This window comes from Anopheles cruzii, chromosome 2 (assembly GCF_943734635.1).
Source record: "Anopheles cruzii chromosome 2, idAnoCruzAS_RS32_06, whole genome shotgun sequence".
In the NCBI taxonomy this organism is placed as follows: domain Eukaryota; kingdom Metazoa; phylum Arthropoda; class Insecta; order Diptera; family Culicidae; genus Anopheles; species Anopheles cruzii.
Genome location: NC_069144.1, coordinates 3,432,999 through 3,452,921, shown reverse-complemented (window position 1 = coordinate 3,452,921; position 19,923 = coordinate 3,432,999). Strand labels below are relative to the sequence as shown.

At 52.4% G+C, this 19,923-nt stretch overlaps 1 protein-coding gene across 1 annotated transcript in view; it reads right to left on the bottom strand.

Annotated features, from left to right (window-relative positions):
* Nucleotides 1-19,923, bottom strand: part of LOC128269517 (putative transcription factor SOX-15) — a 48,527-nt gene that overhangs the window by 24,636 nt on the left and 3,968 nt on the right. The gene's annotated exons all lie outside the window — the stretch shown is intronic.

Below are 19,923 nucleotides of genomic sequence, written 5' to 3'. Positions count from 1 at the left end.
CCCGAACCGAATATCAGCAACTGCTGATCGATCTTATCGGTGATCTTGAGGTGAGCTTACGTGTCAGCGCGCCACAATCTGGCAACGGTGGAATGATTCTGTTTCGTTGCCATAATTCCATGTCCGTGTCTGTCAAGGGTCTATATGCTGGAAAGTATATTTTCCAATTTGTATTGGAAGCTAGTAAAAGACATGGCGGCGTCAAGTATGAACGCTGTCCGTCGTCTAGTTCGTTTGCCCCGGAATATTTGCAGATGCAGGTAATCCTCAAGTTAGTATTTCTAACTGCATCTTTAGAACGAAATCGTTAAAAATGGTGCTTAAAACCGCTAGGAGGTGACTCATTATTATAAAAAACTAAAGAGGTAGCAGATGGCTTCGCACGAGCCATTGAAGAAAATGTGTGACTTAGAAAATCAATGCTAAAAAGAGGAAATTGATGATTGGAAGTCGTCGTTGTATCTTAAAACTGCTTCAGTTCATAAGATTTTGTACGATAATCTGCAGGAATGGTAGTACCGACAAGAGCTAACAGACAGCTTTAGTTTTGTCGAAGGTTTGAACCAGAAACTAAAATTTGCAACGATGATGATGGTGAATGATCTAAATTTAATCAATAATCTAACATGCATCGTATGCCGCAAGGAAGTCTATTGAGACCATAACAGAAAGCTGTCCAAAAGAGCTAAAATCGACGACCCGGTCTGTGGTCTATAAAATTGGCATAGAGCAATGGACTGATCGTTGTCGCAAGTGTCTTTGAGCCTCGCGGGAAGGGATTACTTCAAATACCGAACAACCCCAACAGAGTGTCTTTCGATTTATAGCGTCAGGTCGGAAAATTGTTAAAATTCCAGCAAAGTTAAAAATAACCTCTCAAGACAATGGAAACATAAATATAATTTGCTTCCCCATTTTAACGGCCTCCTCACAAAACGGCGCCCCAATCCATTCATCAATCAGTCCACATGGCCCACCGCCTTGGGCCCCGTCCCCCGTCTAATCCGAGTGGAGAATCTAATTATGAAACAAGCGTCACACCTGTGGCGTTATGAGCTATTTGCATTTCGCTTAGAAATTTGCGACACGAAGAGCCGCGACGACGCCGCCACGACGTGGTACAAATATGGCGACACAAACAACCACACCGCACGCCCCGCAGCAAAGCAGCAATGCACAGACAACAATGCAATTCGGTGGGCCATTTGAATGCACTCCCGGGGGTCTCCCTGGATGGGTGGCCAGCCGTCCGATGGTATTTCAAGTTCGAGGCCCCCGACACAGAGACACAGGGAGAGAAAGAGTAACAAGACTCCCTGAGCCCGGCCCGGTGAAAAAGAGCCCGGTATGTTCGATCAGCTGATTTGGGCCTTTGTTTACATTACAGTAGGCGCTGCTACTCTGTGTCATCATCTGTGAGGCAGAAAAACCAAGCAGGCTGAGAACCATTCTCAGGCGTAATTAGTTTTCGGCCGGCTTTTCCCGACAAACGGTTCGACTGTCCGGCATTGTGTTTGCATGCGGCAACTCTAGAATACCCTAAGAATGTGGGTCAGCAAAAAAATGCCCAGAAAGGCGAACCCTTGGCGATTGTTGTCTTGACCTTCGCTGGGAACCGTTTCGTTTTGTTTGCCGGAAAACTCGCCCTTATCGGGCATCCGAAACCGAAAGTTAAACGTCAAATGTTCAACTGTCACACTCCGGTGTGTGTGAGCGAAGGTCGCCGCAACCTGTTGCCACGCCAGGGGTCTAGTGGCGAATTCTTCTAGTCCCCACGGCGGGGGGATGAAGTGAGCGGGGATTTGCCAGACGAGTTCGGTCCGGGTTTCGGGCGGCCCTCCAGGCCCGTTCCCGTCAACTCCACCCCGGGAATGGCGTGGTAATTTTAATACAATAATCAATTGTTCTGCCTCCTGTCGCCGGGGGGGGGGGGGGGGGAACGCGTGGTGTCCGCGCCTCCGTCTTTGACACAAGTTTTCCACCCACCCACCGGCGGCCGGCTGGGAAGAAAACCGGGCCACTGGGCCACCACAATGGGGGCCCCCTTAGCCGGGAGTCCATTTTCTTATATGGAAACAAACAATGGCTGACAATGGATCAGCTGTTTCGACGACGGAGGCGACGGGGACGGCGAGGAGTCTTCCGGGAAGGGAAAAGTTCGTCCTTGAGAGACGCGCAGCGCACCCTCCCCGGAGACCCCCGGGAGCCAAACAAAAGAACCAGAGTTTTTGGGAGGGGAATATGCCGGGTGACCGGCCGGTCGGCGGACAACAATGGGAACTCTCTCGACCGCCGAAGGGGTTTGTGGATGGCCCCACGAGGCGAGGGGAGCTTTGTTTACATTCCGAAGGGGCAAAATGGACGATTGTTTCGATTTTTTGTATCGGATTGCTGATTCTTTCGGGCGCCAAACGGAGTGCGGTGAGTTCTTGAGGTGTGAGCTCGACTCAGCGTCGATCGGATGTGGATCGGCTGTTACGGGCGTCTTTATTCAGTTCTTCGCGGGGAAGTTTCAGGTTCGGTTTTGAACCAGTTCCTTAATGCTTTTTACTAGACCAGATGCCAAGGCCAAGGGTCTGTCTTGTAAGGCACGGTCCCGACGGTCACCTACGGTGAGGAGACACAGCAGAGACGCAGCGTTACAACATACAAAAGCTGAATGCTGAACTTTGGCCCCGACAAGGTTCTTGACGATCGCGGGTCTCGTTATGTTTTATGTTTCTTCTGCCTCAGCTTGGATTCTTGGAACTGACTGCGCGAAATGGTGTTGACACCGTCGCCAACACACCGTCGTCCGGGGCGTCAGAGAGTCGCCCCTCGCATCCGCAGGGTCCCACCTTTTGGGTCGTTTCTAACCGAAACACCAGGCACGTCCGCAGATCTTAGACCGATCTCTCCGTCCGAAGGCTAGAAAGAAGGCTACGATTTCAACGCACGATCGTGGCACATTTTGGGACTGTATCTTACAATTCCTTCGCCAAGCTCCATAAACTCCCACACGCAACACGCCCGGCACAGATCGAGACCTAAGGCCTCGCCGAAACGAAGAAAAAACGGTGTCATCTCGGCACAGCACGTGCCCAACACAACCGAGCAACCTTTCGTGTAACCTTTCGGAGTCCGGATCTTCGAAGAGAGAGTGAGAGTGTCCCGTGCGTGCGTGCGTGCATGCGCGCGCGGCCATAAATGACTGGCACGTGCCGGCCCGGCCAGGCGTCCTTTAACGCCTTGGGACTTGGTAAGCTTCCTGAGGGCTGGCCCGCACAAAAAGCCGCTTTTTAATGATTCACGCCGTACGCCGCCGCCGACCGGTTTTTGGGTGGTTTATGGGACACGGAGCAGACAATAGCAGTCGTCCGTAATATTGCCTGTCTTTCAGTGAGACCAACAACCGGAGGTTGCACAATCGGACGGGAGGCCGAACGTCGTCACGGCCGAAACTCTCGCCAGGGGCCTTCTTCTCCCGGGTAAGAAGACCGGTGAGAAGACGCCGGTGGGTCTTATCGCCGCGCCGCGTAAGCTGGCAAGTGTCTGGGCCGCTTCGGATGACAGACGCCCGAGCGCGTCGATGATGATTGATTTGCGTTCGATGATACGCCGAATCACGTCGGCCTCCGGTGCACGAGAAATGAGCTGGAAAACCCGCCCCAAAGTTTGATTGATATGTGCAAAGTGTTACGATGTGGTGATGAGGAAAGTGGCCCCGTATCAGCCCAACGGGAGTGCTAGACGTGATCAATTTGGTGTGATTAGAGGCAAATCAATGTCGGCCACGGCTCGATCCGTCGGGCGCCTTCGGGAGGTTGTTTTTCAGGAGAAGAACCACCAACCAGGTACATGTTTACACAAATTAGCCGCGCGGAACCCGTTAGGGGTTTTGGATGAACTTTGGCCGGACAGACCGGTAGCTGCTAGACCGATTCCCGCGCATTATCTGGTTTCATTTTTCTCAGCACCACCGAGACGGCGTAACATCTAAATCCAACAACCGCCGGGAAGATCTCGATCCCCGGGGTCTCTGAAGTCACAGAACTTCCGCGACCTTCCGGGAATCGGTGACGATCTCCCGGGCAGACCCTACTCTTTGTGTGACCTCCCCCCGGCAGGAGTGCTAGAGCAGCGATCGGGCGCGGGCGATAAGTGGGCCGTCGAATCCATCAACCCGCTTTTCGCCGCACGCTACGAGATTCCGTCCCGGCGATAGGATGCGCCACAAATCATGCCCTCTATTCCCCGATGGATCCCGCGTCAACCGCCGCGCAGCGCGTTCTGACGAGCTGATGACGATTGGAACCCCTTTCGACAGAGCGCGCGCTCCGTTCTAGGGAAACATCAAACGCGCTCCGGGCCAGATCTCGGTCGGTCGGTCGTAAACATTTTGGCAAAACATTTTTCGGCCAAATTTTGGCTGCCGGTCCGGTCGTTTCGTTGAAGGACATAATATCGGGGCCCCCGGGATAACATTAGCGACGATATTACCGCGCTTTATGGGGGTCATTTTGGGGGCTCTTCTGGTCTGGCGAACCAGAGATCAAGGCGCCGCGGCCGTACCGAAGTTCGCGAAAGCTTCGTTCGCAGGCCGACCGCCGTTCTAAGCTCCGTGCGGTGAAAGAATGTTCTAGAGATCCATATCTCGCGAAAGTACGGTCCATCGGGGAGGCGTCCCGCGTGGAACGGACTCGCGACTCTGGGCCCCGAGCGGCCGGTGAAGTCGTGACACTGTCGTCGGCCGCCGTCGGTCTCAGTCATCGCGGGGACCTCATTTGTTTTTATCGTTTGGCCGGTTATGGTTTTTATGCCCATATGTTACGCTCGGCCCGATTGGCCGCTCAGATGGACGTCGTCCGAAAATTGCCTCAAATGTTTATTGCCGACGCACACGCCCCACGTGCGCTGCGCTTGCGCATCGGACAGATGACGGCTGCCAAATGGAGCATTCAAATTAAGTTTGTGGAACCTCGGCTTGGGGCCACTAATATCGGCATAAAATTATAATACTATTCAAAAAGGAAGCAAAATATTAAAGAGAACAACAAGAAGATCTCTCATCGAGACTTCGCTAGGCCAATAAAAATAAGTCACCGTCGGACGATATGGTTCCATCGATCAACCTCTGGCATTCCTTTCCGAGGAGCCCCACCACCAAACGGGCGGCAATAATCGTTTCTGCTTCATCACTACTAACCCGGACCCCAAAAACACATTTGGCCTCTCGGGGAGGCACCGGGCACCTAAATGCACGTAATTAATATGCCGACCGTGCGGTCAAAAGCTGACGAAATGGGGAGCCCGATGGGGACACGCAGGCCTGACACACATAAACACGCGGCATTTTTTCGCAAACATACCATCTTCGGGACACGTCTTGGGTTCCGCCGCCGCCGCCGAAACCCGCAGTTAAGATCTTCGAATTTCGCTTCGACTAACCAGCGCTGCAAATCGACGCGACTCCGCGAAAGCGATCGAAGATGGCGGCGAAATGGCAAAGCACGAACGGCTGGATAAACCGGCCGGCGGCCAAAAAGGACCTTTCGCGGCGCGGCTGATTAACCCGATACGGATACGAGGTGTCCGCCAGACGGCGGACGGGGAATTCTGGCGCCCCCTTTGGCGACACATTGGCATGGGCCGGATGCCGGGACACAAAGCGAGGGGGGGGACAACAGACACAGGGTGTGAAGTCTCTCATTGCGGCGTCAATGCACGCGCGATGCTTACTGCGATTAATTTCGGTTAATATTACATTTAATTTAATTTTTTATTTTCAAATAAGTGTTCTAATTACATTACATAAAAAATATGAAAAAAATGCTGCTCAAGCTTAGAAGAGTTTGGATGACGTCTACGACGGTCGAAAGATGATGATTTGATCCCCTTTGACCGAAATTAACCAATCAAGAGCACAACTTTTAACGCGTTAGTCGCGGATGATTTTGATCGATTGGTTTAATCGAGCAAAAGTCCCCTCAACGATTACCAGCGGCGGCCGTCATCGTCAACGGCATCATTTATGCACCGGCGCGGTTCCGATTCCTGTGGGGTGCATAAAAATCCTACCCGTCCAAAGCAGCGCAATTGACATGCGTGATTATCGGTAAATGGCGCATGTCGTTCGTTCCCGTTCCCGGGTTTTATCGTGCTTTTTCCCCGAAACGCCACTCGGGCACACGATAAGGCACGGCGAGGTGACACCAATTTCACGGCGAGTGGACAGACGAGTCGCCTCGAACCGGCGGCCAGCGAGCTGTGAAATAGTAATCGGTCGTGTTAAATTAGGTGCTAAAAGCATGTCAACAACTCGGTGCCGCTACCGGTGACCACAAAAATCGCTTCATCGTCGGTGAGACACACGCAACGATAACGCGCGCGGTACGGTTTCTTGCTAAATTGACCACAACACGGCGCGGCGCAGAGGGTGTCTTTATCGCCTTCTGTTTGTTCCGAAAGCTAGGCCATCTCATCCATGACACACGAGGGGCGGCCGCCACCCGTCCATGTGGAGCATAAATCACATCTGCTGGGCGGAGCGCATTTCTTTCTTTTTCACAAATAACCTGTGATTACGACGATGACGGGGGGTCTCTCCCATCATCATTTTCCATTGACCACCGCACACATCACCTCCATTTATCACCTTCTCTGTTCCGGAGCTGCGAAGGCTTCCGGTGAGTAGCTCTCGAGCGCCCTCTGTCCGAAGCTTCACGCCACGCTGGGCTGCCATCGTCCGTTTAATGTCACTATTTATGGCACGGCCCGGCCCTCGCTTCGGTGGCTTCCGTTTCTCCGCCCCGGTGGGGGCTGGAAAAGCGTTTAAATTTTTCCTCAAGAATGATATCTTAAGCACGTCCCCCAGCACGTGTTCCGGTACTGCACCACCGCGCACCGATTTAGGGAAATCGTTGTCATTAATTTTGTTTTCGTACCCTCCACACTGTTATTATGATGTTTTTCCATTTATCATAAATTACGCCCGACGGGAAAAATACCGCCCTCCCGAGAGAGTGTGATTTTCCGGCCAGTCAGGTTGGGTGGTGCCGAACTGGCCACGAGGTCGCCCCACAAAGGATGGCCCGGACGGAGGGGTGGGGGGCCGTGCTTGGCCGAGCATGCTCCGAAGCCACATGTGCATTCTGCCGGAAACGCGCGCGTTGCGTTTTAGGTTGGGCGCGTCACTATTTGACGGGTTTCGTTTTTTTTTGCTCTCTGTCGCTTTCCGGGTCTTCCCGCGTGACCAATTTCAGATTTTACTAAGGCTTCAGCTTTGTGGGTCGGCAAGCAAACCAAAAAAACAGAACAGAAATATGTAATAAACGCCCGCCCGGAGGTGATGATTTTCACTTTTTATCACCCCCCGGGGGGTGACTTTATGACAATCATGCATTGGACAAGGCCTCAGAGCGATCTAGCAAATTGCGGTGAGCGGTGCTTTAATTTTTGCCAAAAAAGACGCAGTAACGTAAATAAATATGTGTTCAAAAATGCAACTGGACGGATCCAAAACGGAGGGGGTTCGTCGCGTCGCGTGATCCAGCGCAACTCCTTTACTCCAAAAGCGCTCAGAATTACATAGGCGCAACGTCCAATGGCATTTTTGTTGGCAAAATCACCACATAAAGGAGGGACGCCAGGCCTGGCTTTATCAGGCTAGTAAGTAACACTGGTCCTAACTTTGGTCATAATATCCTTATCCCATTTTCGGAAAATTAACAATTCATGATCACTTTTTCGTTCTGTAGACCTAACAGCTCGAAATCATGAGTAAATGATCGTTTAGTTTTTACAGTAAAACTCCGTCAACAAAGGATCGACTCTGGTTCGATTGCTAGTGGCACAAGACTGCAGGAGTTCTGATTTATTTTCGCGTTCCGAATTTCCGCAAAAACCAAGACCGATTCACGTTGCAAAGCATTCTTCGATTCTTTCACTGAACGTTGCAATTGTCAGACGAAGTCTGAAACAGATCAAGTAAACGGTGCGTGCATGGGATCGATTTTTTTCATTTGACCAACGTCCACATCGGAACAGCCTACTATGACCATTGGCGGAACCGGAAGAAGTACTGATAACATAAACGTAAACTCATGTCACTGGTACACGGTCTCTTAAAGAAGCCACTTGCCGCGTATCTTTCCAAAACCTCATCTGACTGTCTTTAAATATTGTAGAAAACATTTTCTTTCTGACGCTCCGCACTATGTCGGAATGCGGTCGATCCGTTAGTGCGATCGCCCGGCTGAGATCGGATGCAAATCTTTTGCCCTATCCATGGCTAATGCTGACGCGGCATTCACTTTGTCTTTGTATGAGCGACGTACGGGCGGGGAAAATTTGTTCTCCCTGACAGGCCGCCTCAATAAAAACGGAACATCTCTACATCGGCCCACCGGTGATGGTACAAATTTTCCACCCGCTTGGCCGCGGTATAAATAATACATTTCCCGCTCACGGTGGCGTGTAAATTATGCATCTGATACTACGTTACTCGTCCCCGCGAACAGCTGTTTCGGTGCGCTGTTCTGCTACCGTGGCCCCGGGTAGAATATCGGATATGAAATGCAAAAAATGAAACGCTTTCCCAACCTCCGGCCCGCCTCCCCCTGTGTGTCCCATAAAGCACAGCGGAACTGACATCGTCATGCTACTACCCTCAAATCCCTGGCTTTTCCTGTGCAACAACCCCCGGGACGGACGGCCGGCTGGCATCATGTCGGACGTGGCACTTTGTTGCCGAACATTCTGATGGAAGTGGAAAAAAACGAAAATCAAAACGATGTTCAATCGACCAACCAACCCGCGCGGTCCGGGAGCAACGTCAGGCCAAGGCGGTGCCGTACCATTTCGCGGCCACACCTTTGGATACGCAACCGCCGCGGATCCCGCGCGCGCGCGCGCGTTTCACGCACCATGACGCCCGGCGACGCCCTTCTCGGCGGCAGCGTCTGACAGGGCGCACTAAACTCCGGGTGGATTGCACCACCAACACCGACGAGGAACCGAACCGATTTCAGCATTTCTTTCCAGCCGGATGCACAACTAAACGTCCGCCGTCCGCCGCCAAAATCGGACAGATTCCGAACGGTGAACGAGCGGCGGTGAAGAATCTTGCCCGGGGAAGGGTCCGTAACCCATCCGGGTGAGTGTGTGTGTGTTTGCTTTAGACCCCACCAGGCCAAACTGGGCAGAGTAGTGCCGGGCAAATGAAATGCAAATTACGTAGCAGGGAAATAAATAGTTTATTTTGTGCTGGGCCGAGGCCACCTGGGGCTTTAATTATGTCGAAATGGACCCACCGAGCGACCGAGAGGGAGAGAGAGGGAAGCACATGGTAGAGAGCGAGCGAGCGATCGAATGTCAAAAAAAATCTGTGCCAAGCCTTAGTGCAACGGATCACGGAGCTAGTGGCTCAACTCTCGAACTCTAATTTAAATCCGATCGAATGGAGTTCTCCCATCAGAACCGGTAGCGCGCGGAGTGGCGGAACCTAATCTACTGTGCGGCATCTCGTGGCATTAAAAAGCCCGGGGAAGGGACACACTACTGGCGATGCTGGCAGCCAGCATTTGTCCATTATTGGTCCGGCGTTAGGTGTTACACGTTTCGCGGCGTGTGTGTTTACGGCTCATTCGGACAGACCTCCTCTCTGTAATGCAATGTCCACCTCATCTGGCTCCTCCGTTCCTCGTCACTCGGTTCGATGCAGTTTCGCAAAATACGCAGTTGCATATGCCGCGCTCGGTGGTGGCTCGTCGGACAGCAGATCGGGCCGGAAAATGAATGGCATCAGGCGGGCGATTAATTAAAAGGAAGCATGATTGACAAATGGCGCAGTGTGTGGCACAGTGTTGCTTGGCCGGTTTTTTTTGTTTGGCTCCGCGGAGACCGGGCGGAAGGAAGTTGCTCTTTTGTCACCCCCGGGGGGAAGGTGTTGTATAATGCCACGTCCGCTGCACGGCGCTTTTGCGTTGCAACGAGTGTGCACCAAATGGACCCCCCCCGAAGAGCGCCCCAAGCCGGGGACAGTTATTTGTCCCCGTGGTGTGGACAGATTAACTGGACTGGCACGCTGGACTGGCCGGTTTCGGGTGCAAGCAATAAATTCTTCAAAGTTATTGACTCTAACGCGCAACGGCAACCCCGACCCGAAGGGGGGTCTATAAAATTAAATCACTGCAGGTTCGGGAAAACCTTTGATCGTTTGGTTTAATCGATTCCGATCGGTTGAAGTGATCATTAATAAAAGTACCGTTGGTGAGATTTTGTAAAACTATTCCACGATGCTGTACCATTATTAGTCAAAAGGTCTTTTATATATGCCTTTTTTATAACCTTTTTTTATTATTATTTTCTCAACGTCTAGTTCGTTAAGGTATTTTTAAAAAGTTCCAAAACTCGATAAAGCCAGGCAAAGTCAATTTCAATATCCGGCTGTCCGTTACAGCAGCACAGAGCTTCGTTCTTGGGGTCCTTTGGCCGGGCTGCCGCCGCCGTGTATCAATCAATGTCCATTCGGAAAAGGGTAGTTCTCTGATCACATTAGTAGTCACAACCTTCAGCCATTTATTCAACGCCACTTCCATCTGCCACAAACTGGTTGCGGTAGCCGCCGCTACCTCCCCTCTTGGCCGCTGCGAATTTAATTATTTATTTATATTTCTAATGAAACCAACGATTTCCGTCAGCCGATAAGGACGGCGCAAGTACGCGTCACAGCGGAAGGCAACAGCACAACACAGGGGTGGAAAACAACAAATCGCTGCCCGCTGGCAACAGAAAATGGCGGCCCATGGGAACCGCAGCCTTTCGGTGCGCGACAGCAATCAGCTTCTGCGTGCGTTCCGGCAAAAATGACACTCACCGGGGGCTTATGATTCGCCGGCGGCCAGGAGACCGGCGGGAAACCGGCGGGAAAGCGCACCCCCCGTGGAGGGCGCTACAATCGCCCGGAGGCTGCAATTCTCGAAGTGGAACTCGCATAAAGCGCCGAAATCGAACCCTTCCTAATTAGAGGGAACGAGCGTTGAGGTTCGTTCAATCAAAACCGGACCACGGGGACCTCCGTGTGCGCGCCTTTTCGCGCGGAAGCAAAATGGCGGCCATCGTCCCAGTGGCGTCTGGGCGTCTGGGAAGAGGTTAAAGGTTACGCTAAGATTTGATTCCTGGCGCGCGTTCTCTCGAGTCGGCAGCTGAGCCCGCTGGTGCCAAGAAGGACTACCAGATGGGCCGGAAAAAAACACACCAACAGTTTCCAGGACCATTGTTGGCCGACATTGTTCACGGTCGAACAATGGAACGAGAATGTGCGCGAAATTAAGTGCGTTAGCGTTGATTTTTCGACTTTCCGGCAATGGCGTGCGTTTCCGGTGCCCTTTGACCTCCGGGAAAACGTCCCCCGGAAGGCCGGTAACCGTTTTCCTGATTGCAGAGACGGAAGGGCTTCGGAAGTCACCCCAAAGCGGGGCACTTAATTTTGCTTCGTGGAATTCGAGTGGCCACCACACGAGAGAGAGAGGATTAACGGTGGGTCGGGCCACTGTTTGAAGATCACTTGAAGGGCGCCCGCGTAGAAGTTCCAACAAGGCGTCGGGTCGAGCTATCAACTTGGAGTGGCTCTGGCGATATTGATTTATTCGGCCTCAAGCTTTGCGGTGGTGATCTCGAGTGGCGGTAATGCGCGGCCTGCTATGTGGCCGTCGCCGACTGTGACTGTGATACACCGTGGGCAACGGCGCTGGTAAACAGCATTAAATGGCAAAACAATAACAAGCTGACGTTTCATTCGTGAAACTGGACGACACGTCACAGTAGGCTTCAAAATGCGTAGCAATTTTTGTGGAAGTTTTTTGAGCGTTTTTCATAATAAAGTTAAGGACATTCCTTAATGGAGATCTCGAGGATTGTACAAGCAATCGATTCCGTTTGAGTATTCGCTTCTGTAAAGTGCTCAATTAGAAAATGGCAGGATTCAATAAATTGAACGATTTAAAAAAAAATGAAGAATGAATGTTTTCCACAACGGAGAAGCTGTAATTTTATGTAATTGTCCCAAAGCAGATCTGGGGCATTAAATTTAACTAATTCAACTCGTGAAGAAAACTTTCACAATGGAAACTGTGGAGCTACTTTTGGAGCAATACTTTTCTTCCCAGTGACGGTTTCAAGCGGAACTTTGTGAAACTTATTCGTATCGTATTGGCACGGCAGGACATCGTCATGCCAGCCGCGTGATCACCGCCGCCGATGTTCCAGAAGCAAACCAAGAACTGAACCCGGCGAGAGTTAAAAAAACCGAAACAAGAACAATCTACCGGCCAATTGATCATGCACCGCGCGCTCGGTCAGAGTTTTGCAAAACTGAAAAACCAAAATCGTATCGTCCATTTTTTGCTCTATGCTCTGCTCCGTGTCACGCAAGAACGAAAAAAAGGAGCCCGTTCAAAAAAGAAAAAAAAACCAACCAGTGTCCCCCAGAACTCGGGCTTTTCCAAAAAAGGCTTTCCGACATTCCCGGGAGGCGGCGATTCGATGGAAACGGAAAGGGCGACGACGGCGGCGGCGGCGACGAAACGGGAAGAAGAAAAAAAGGAGTAGCAATATCGGACCTGACATCCGAAGGATATATGTCACACGGCATTGATTTATGCTCGCCATGCCCGGGTGCTGCTCGTTTCGCCCCGCGTTCTGTGCCGGGTCGGGCCGGGCCGGGCCAGGCGGGGCCACACCAATATGTATTTATGCATGTGGCTGGATGGCTGGCGAGCGCATCTACATACCACCCGGCGCACCGGCCCCCGGCTCGGTCGGAGATGTCTTTGCGATCGCGGCCAGGCCAATTCTGGTCGGCGTACGCAACGTCGCGTATGCTTTCTTTGCGGTCGCGCTCTCCACGCGCATCATTTGCGCTCCGTTCCGATGTCGATCCGATCACCCCCACGCCCCCCTTCGAGTGGAAGGTACGGGCCCAGCCCAGGTTCTTCGGCCTTTGGGGCCTACTCGGAGCTTCGCACATTCCATGGGCAACTGCCAACTCCACTCCGAACTCCCAGCGACCGTCGCTCTCGCTCGCTCGCTCTGTGTCCCTCCTCCTGTTCCTCCCCAGATGCAAAATGTCTCCCTTTTTAAGCGAAAAACAAATCACGACGGGGTAGGTAAGGTACACGCCGCCGCCGTAGTGGCGGTCGCGGAGGAAGATTTGTGTTTCAAAAGAGATTACAGAATGGAAGCCGCTTCTTGGCTTCAGCTTCGAAGGACTTCATCTCCCATCGTCGTCCACCCATTCAGGGCTGTGGGCAGGAGCGGAGCAGTCACAGGGTGTCCACCGGTTCCGAACATAATAAGACGGCAATAAGCATACACGACGGAAGGCGGCGGTGGCGGCCGCGGCCGGCGATGTGCGCACGATTATTTGAATTGCCAATAAGCGAAATGGTCTCAACGCGTGCGCACGCCACACCAATCTCTCTGTCTCTCTCGCTCTCTCTCTTTCTTCGACGGCGGAAACTCCTCAGGAGGATCGACCGGCCCTTCAGAAGAGCCGTTCGAGATAGATCGCTATCGCGGATCGCGCGCTCGGACACCGACTGTTGGACCCTCGCTCCGTCGGCGCAAGGCACCTTCAACATACACCACCATCACCGGCGAAAAGGGGGCTCAGCCCGTTCAACCTCTAGCGCTACTCCCAATCCCGCCACGCCAGAGATCATAAACTCGATCGACATACGACGATCCTGATCCTGTTTACGAACTACGGAACCTTCATCCGATCCGATCCTGAAGCGGCAACATACCTCAAGCGGAACCAAGAGAAGATCGCAAAAGAAAGAGAGAGAAAGAGAGAGAGAGAGAGCGAGAGACATCGACATAAGCGGCATAAAAACTGTCCACCCTGCTGCTGCCCGGCCGGCCGACAATTTTATGCTACAATTTTTGTCGTTTTTTCTCTGATGTCGTCCCCTTTTTCCGTACGCTTTTTCGAGACGATCAGAGGGGGAGTTTTGCAAACTTATTTTCCGTTTTTTGTGCGTGTGTGTTTTGCAGTTCTTTATGCTTCGGCAGGGACACCACACCATTCGATCCGTCGTCGTCTCCGTCCCGATTTTATTGGGATCGCGTTCGGCGCACACTTTTATGCTGATTTTATGCTCCTGCTCCGAAAGGACACACATCCGGAGCGGGCCTTGGGGAGAAGCGCTCGGGGTGCTGGTGGCAAAATATGCACGTCCGAGAGAGAGAGAGAAGGGCTCTTACCGGGAATCCGGGACCGCGCCGGGTTGACGAAAGACCGGGTTTTTGATGTTGGGCGCATACTTGGGGACCCCCACAAAAGGACGCGCGCGCGGATTTTGCAGACTGCGGGAGATTTATGGTGATTCAGTTATTTGAAATGCAGCCGCAGAGCCGGTCCACGTCGCGGCCTCGGTTTCTGTCCGTCCGTCCGTCGGTCCGATTCCGTGTATCGATCGACTGATTCGCGATTAGCCGCAAAGACACACAAGCAGCAAAAAAAAACCCGAAATCACCTAAAGAGCCTGTTCCGGACCTTGAGACGGACCTCGCTAAGAATGTGACGTCGGCTAACGGGAATCTCTTACGGGCGGGTTTGGCAGGTTTTGAGGGTTGGCCAAAAATTCTACAGAAAATAAATTAATTACATAAAAGCCCCGACGGCCGACCGACCGCCAGTGCCGTGCGTTCAGTCAAATGAGACTTTCGGCCCTCTTCCGGAGCGCGCCCGACCCGTATATGCTGGTCAGTCGTCGTCGTTGTCGGGTCAACCCGCGCCTTGATCAACACCCCAACAATGATCGTCACCTTCAGATGTTCTTTTACGCTTTGCTGCGCAGCGGCGGCGGCGGCGGCACCGCGTTCCTTGCGCACTTGATGCATTCCTTCTCTCCGTCGGGGTCTTCGGAGCGGCACTGCCAGTAGTGGTGGCATGTGGGACTTCAGCGTCGTCGTCGTCTTGAGGGCCAGTGCATGGGAACGCAAACTTTGGCCCCCGAGCGAGAGCGACAGAGTGCGAAAGAAGCGAAAAGAAACACCTTCTGGTTGGTCTGTGAAGGGTTTGGCTAGGGCTTGGCCCTTTCTTACGCATCGCGCAATCGAACGGATGGGGTGTCAATGCGAGCGAGGAACAGGTTGCCGCTGGGGCCTCTCTACGCACCACCAAACCACCGCGTGGGCTCATTTCCGATCGCTATTAACACTTCCGGTGACGCCGCTCGCTCCCTGGGGACGCTATCGGCCGGCGAGGGAAATTAAACAGCGGCCCCACGTTTCGGTCGTATAACTTCGTCGTCGTCCGCGTCCCCGAAGTCCGCCCGCGGAAGCGGGGAACCTTTTTTGCTGCTATCCCTATCGCAAACGCTATCCCCGGGGGCCCTGCGGGCCTCGAGAGTGTTATCGGGGACCGAAGCATTAAATTTGTGTGTTGAAGCTACCATATCGAAAGCCAATCGGTTGGCCCTCGGATTCGGATGGGAAACGGGGGCTTAGTGCACCCCGCGTTATGCCCCGTCGATTCGATTAAAACGGAACAAGGAGCTTAAGCTGTTGTTGTTTATTTTCCAATGAAAGGAAATTAATCGTCAGTAAGCCGTTAACACGTCGCTCAACTTCTGTTTCGATTAAACATATGGAAAATAAAAACAAATAAATAAGAGAGTGTGGAAAAAGATTTGATAATTTACATAAAGTAGCATATTCTAATTCAACAAAAAACATTTATTTTGATCTGCGATAATTATTTAAATAATTATTTGTTCCTTCCTCTATAAGGTCCTTAAACCTCGTCTACATACGAAGAATTAATGAAAATAAAGTAAATGTTACCTTCCCACGAGCACCTGCTGACGTCCCGTGGCCGATGGAGAGTAATTTATTATACCTCCTAACACGTACACGTCGCCCCGTAAACGGACAACCTTGTCGTAATCATCGGCAAATCGGTGTGGTGACAATTTGTAAGTTATTTTTATCCACCTAATCGCTCAGCCAGCCAGCCACCCGTCGAATTCGGGAAGCGGACCCGCGACCGGATACCCGCGGGTGCCGGGGCGATTAGCGGACTCAAATCTTGTCATCAATAAAGCAAGGCATCAAGTTTGAGCCGATACACTCGAGAGCCGATCACAGCGATAGCAGCACTGGTCTGGCCTGTAAGTGACCGTTTCACTTGGCCAATCGAAGTAATCGAGGGGCTTAACAGCCGTGCGCCTTCGAGAGTTCGGATCGGCGGGCACCGATTACACCGGTAGTCCCCGAGGGCCAGATAGCCCGTTGTGGAGTGGAGTTGGTTGCATGATTTATGGGCGCCAATCAAGCGATCGTCGATCACCGGGCCCTGATAGACGCGCGACACTATCGCTGGTGCCGCAGCCGTCGCCGTGACGTCACTGGACCGATTCGTTCATGTCGGCTGACCTGCGCCAGAAGTGCCTTATCGGACCGCTTCCGAAGCCACGATAAAAAAACGGGACGCTAGGCGCTTGCTGCCTTGCAACAGCCTCGAACCTGGCTACACTAAAAAACAAACCCCGGGATCGATCAATTCCCACCGATCACGATCCGATAGAGATCTCTCGCGCTCTCGGGTCGTCGGTTGTCATATTACCGATTCGGCACACGTGTTATCGTCGTCATTAAGCAATTGGACATCCAGGCTGGAAAAAAACAATCGCAGAGATCGCAAAAAGCGCCCGTTGTCGTCATCTTGAAGAAGTGAGAAGTTGAGGTGTCCGCACGCACAACGGTTGTCGTCCGCTAAACTCCCATCATCACGGGTCCGGGGAACGGGAACTGAACCGGAGTTCGATAAGTGCGGGGACAAAAAGGGCACACAACACACATGAAGATATTCGCCGGTCGATAGGAAGAAACATTCCTGTCGTTCTCTGGCAAGCCGGCTCGCCGCCAAGCATCAAACGTGACACTGTTGGGAATTGAAGTCCCGTCGATCGGGGAAGAAGATGGCCATCCGCCACCACACAATAAATGCCACAATCTCACGGTTTTGTCAATGGGTCTCCTCTCCGCCCGTGGGCTTCACGCTGCGCTCGTTCCTTTTTGTGCCTGTGTCTTGGAAGGGAATGCACACTTTTTACACTTGCAACAGATACATGGATTGCTTTTGATTGGTTTTTGGGAATGTTTCTACAATTCTTTTCAAGCGACAAGAGATAAAATTTTAAACCATTACTAATGAGGTTCATAACTAATGGGACAACCTCAAACTCAGTACCATTGACTGCATTATTAAGTTCACAACCAGTGGGTTCAAATGACCTCAAAAAACCATCGCCAATGTTTTCGTTTCGGAAATTATGACGCCAACAAACACCGAAGCGATCTTTTTTACGCCCACCATAAATTATCAAAGCCGAAATTTAATGGAAAAACAGAATTATGAATAATTTGCTCCCCGCGAGTCTCGCGAGTGCCAAATTCCTTCCCCAAATTGCTCCATTACGCCATGCGGCTCACCATCGCCGTAAAGGGGAGTTAACCACGTCTTGGGCCCCGTCCCTGCGTAGGAGAAGAAGCACAAAAACTGGGGTCACTCCCCGAAAGAGGTGTCCCCCAAAAAGTTAGGCAATGGTTCGGATTAAATTGAGTGAAACACTTTCAGTTTTTTGTTGTCGTACGTCGTAGTTGATGGTGGTTGTGTGTGCGCGTTTGATCGCGGAAATTAATGCTAAGGACAATTAATTTATGCGCCGAGTTCAACGGGCGACGACGGGCGGGCTCGTTAGAGTGGCAACCGAGGCGCGTCCTATGTCGAGACAGCTCCCTCGGAGAACGGGACGGAGTTGTGTGGAGTCATCGTTCGCACCGTCGCCGCAAGCAAGCAAGTACTATGAAGCGATTAGATTTTCCACGCAACTGTGACAAACTATCGAAGCAAAGCTAATGCTCTTACATGCGCGGCCAGGAGCTGCGCTGGTGCCTAAACAGCCCCCGCTTCCCGGACCGGGCCGAGCGATCGAGCGTCTAATGTTGGAAGGTCCGGGTCGCTGTCGCCCTTTTTTGTGGGTAAAAGTGAGAAAGTGTTTCCCTGCGATCGCAGTGACGACAATTTTCCGGCCCCTCTCCTACCGAGCCATCTCGAGAAGAACGTAATAATCATCGAACTGGTGCGCCGAACACGCTGGATGGGAGTATGAGTGAAAGTGCTGCTCTCTGGCGAGGCTTTAACCTTCCCGTAATGGACGCGGTGTTACAAGACGCAACTCGAGCCCCGCACTCGAGCGTGTGCATCGACAGTGACCGTGACCAAAGCATGACAACGCCTAATGCGGTTATTTGAGGGTAAGTTGGAACACGGGGCCAGCGACATGCAGATGAGAAGGAAAACTTTCGAGTATGGCAACTGGCTAAACGGGGAATGATTCCTGTATATAGAGCTAAAGGGAGCTTAAAAACTATTAAAACAAGAATTTTGTTATACAATTGATTCACGAAGTGAAGCTAATATTGTGGCCAAGCAAAGTTAACGAAGACTAGGCAGAAATATTATTCCAACATACGAAACAAATGACAAACGTCTTTCTTTGAACCCCTAGCTTGGAGGTTGGGTTTGAATCTTGGCTGTTACTGTGTTGACTCTAAGGCTACTTGATCAGCTTGCTGGTAGCTTTGGAGCAACGGCAACCTAAAACCTGTGTCACCGCCACCTATGCTGAAGCACTTACATTAAGATGAGTCCAAGATCGAGAGCTCTAAGCCCGGCAACTGCTCTACATACCTGAGGCGCAACCTACCCTCAGTACGCTAACCGTCTCTATCGCTCCACAGCCAAATTCCTTTCACGTCCCCCGAAAGTGCACCTTAGCCCTTCCGTCGACACACCACCGAAGCCAAGCCAAGGCATGCCCGCGACGGCCGCGAACTCCCAAATCAGTGGCATCCGTCGCGCGCGGACATTTTTATCGCCGAGCGCCACTCGCTGCTCGCTGCGCATGTACTTTTAAAATACCGACAAGATTGACCCCGCCGTACCACACCGCACAACAAGGAGCCGCGGCGGTCCTTAAACGCCGAACGGGGGCCCGAAGTATGCCGATCGGGCGCGCTCTAATCTGGGCGCGCGCCATTTGGCTGATCAAAGAAAGCACTTAAGTTATTAAAATTATTATCAACGTCCCATAATCTGCGCTCGCGGCTCGCCGCCCCGAAGGTCGGAACATCGCCCCCGGTGGCTGCCCGCGGTGGCTTCCTGTCTTCCCAGTCATCGGCGGCGGTTGTTTTTTGCCCTGTTACCCGGTCCTGGATTCACTTTTTCGTCAGCCGTCGTTATTATCGGCGCAACGCGCGCGGCGCGAAGACTCTGCGCGCGCAGTTTGACTTTTTTGCTTTTGTTTCCGTTGCACTTTTGGGCGGCCAACTCTTGCAACTCGTTTTACAAGTTTTATTCTCCTGTGCCCCCGCGCCCGAGCCCGCGCTCTGGGGCTCGGGCGATTTATTTTACGCGCCTGCCCGCCCGAAGGGGGATCTTCTACCTCCGGGTGATCCTTTCTCTCGCGGTGGTGGTGCAGCGCTTTCCTCGAGCGGGCGCGCGCGCGCCGGCCACTGCACTGCACCCCACCACCGTCACCGTGCGCTAATATCTAGCTTTGCGATCCAATTAAAATCCTTCGAAGGGTTCGGCGTTCGGAAGACGCTTTTTTCTTGCTCTTGCTGCCTATGCTCCTTCATTCGCCGTCCGTCGTTCCTGCGCGGCGACACAAAACTCGTTGCCACGATCGCGAAAGATCGCACCGCCGTCGACGACAACTGGTCGCCCTTCGACTCACGGGAAGGCAGAAAAGCTCTTATCCAAATATGGACACGAGCTTACAAGTCGCGGGGCCTTAGGCGACAGGCAGTAGCCGCCCGCCTCGGCTGATAAGCCCTGGCCACGGGCTTCAAGCCACTTCAGGCCGCTGGTGC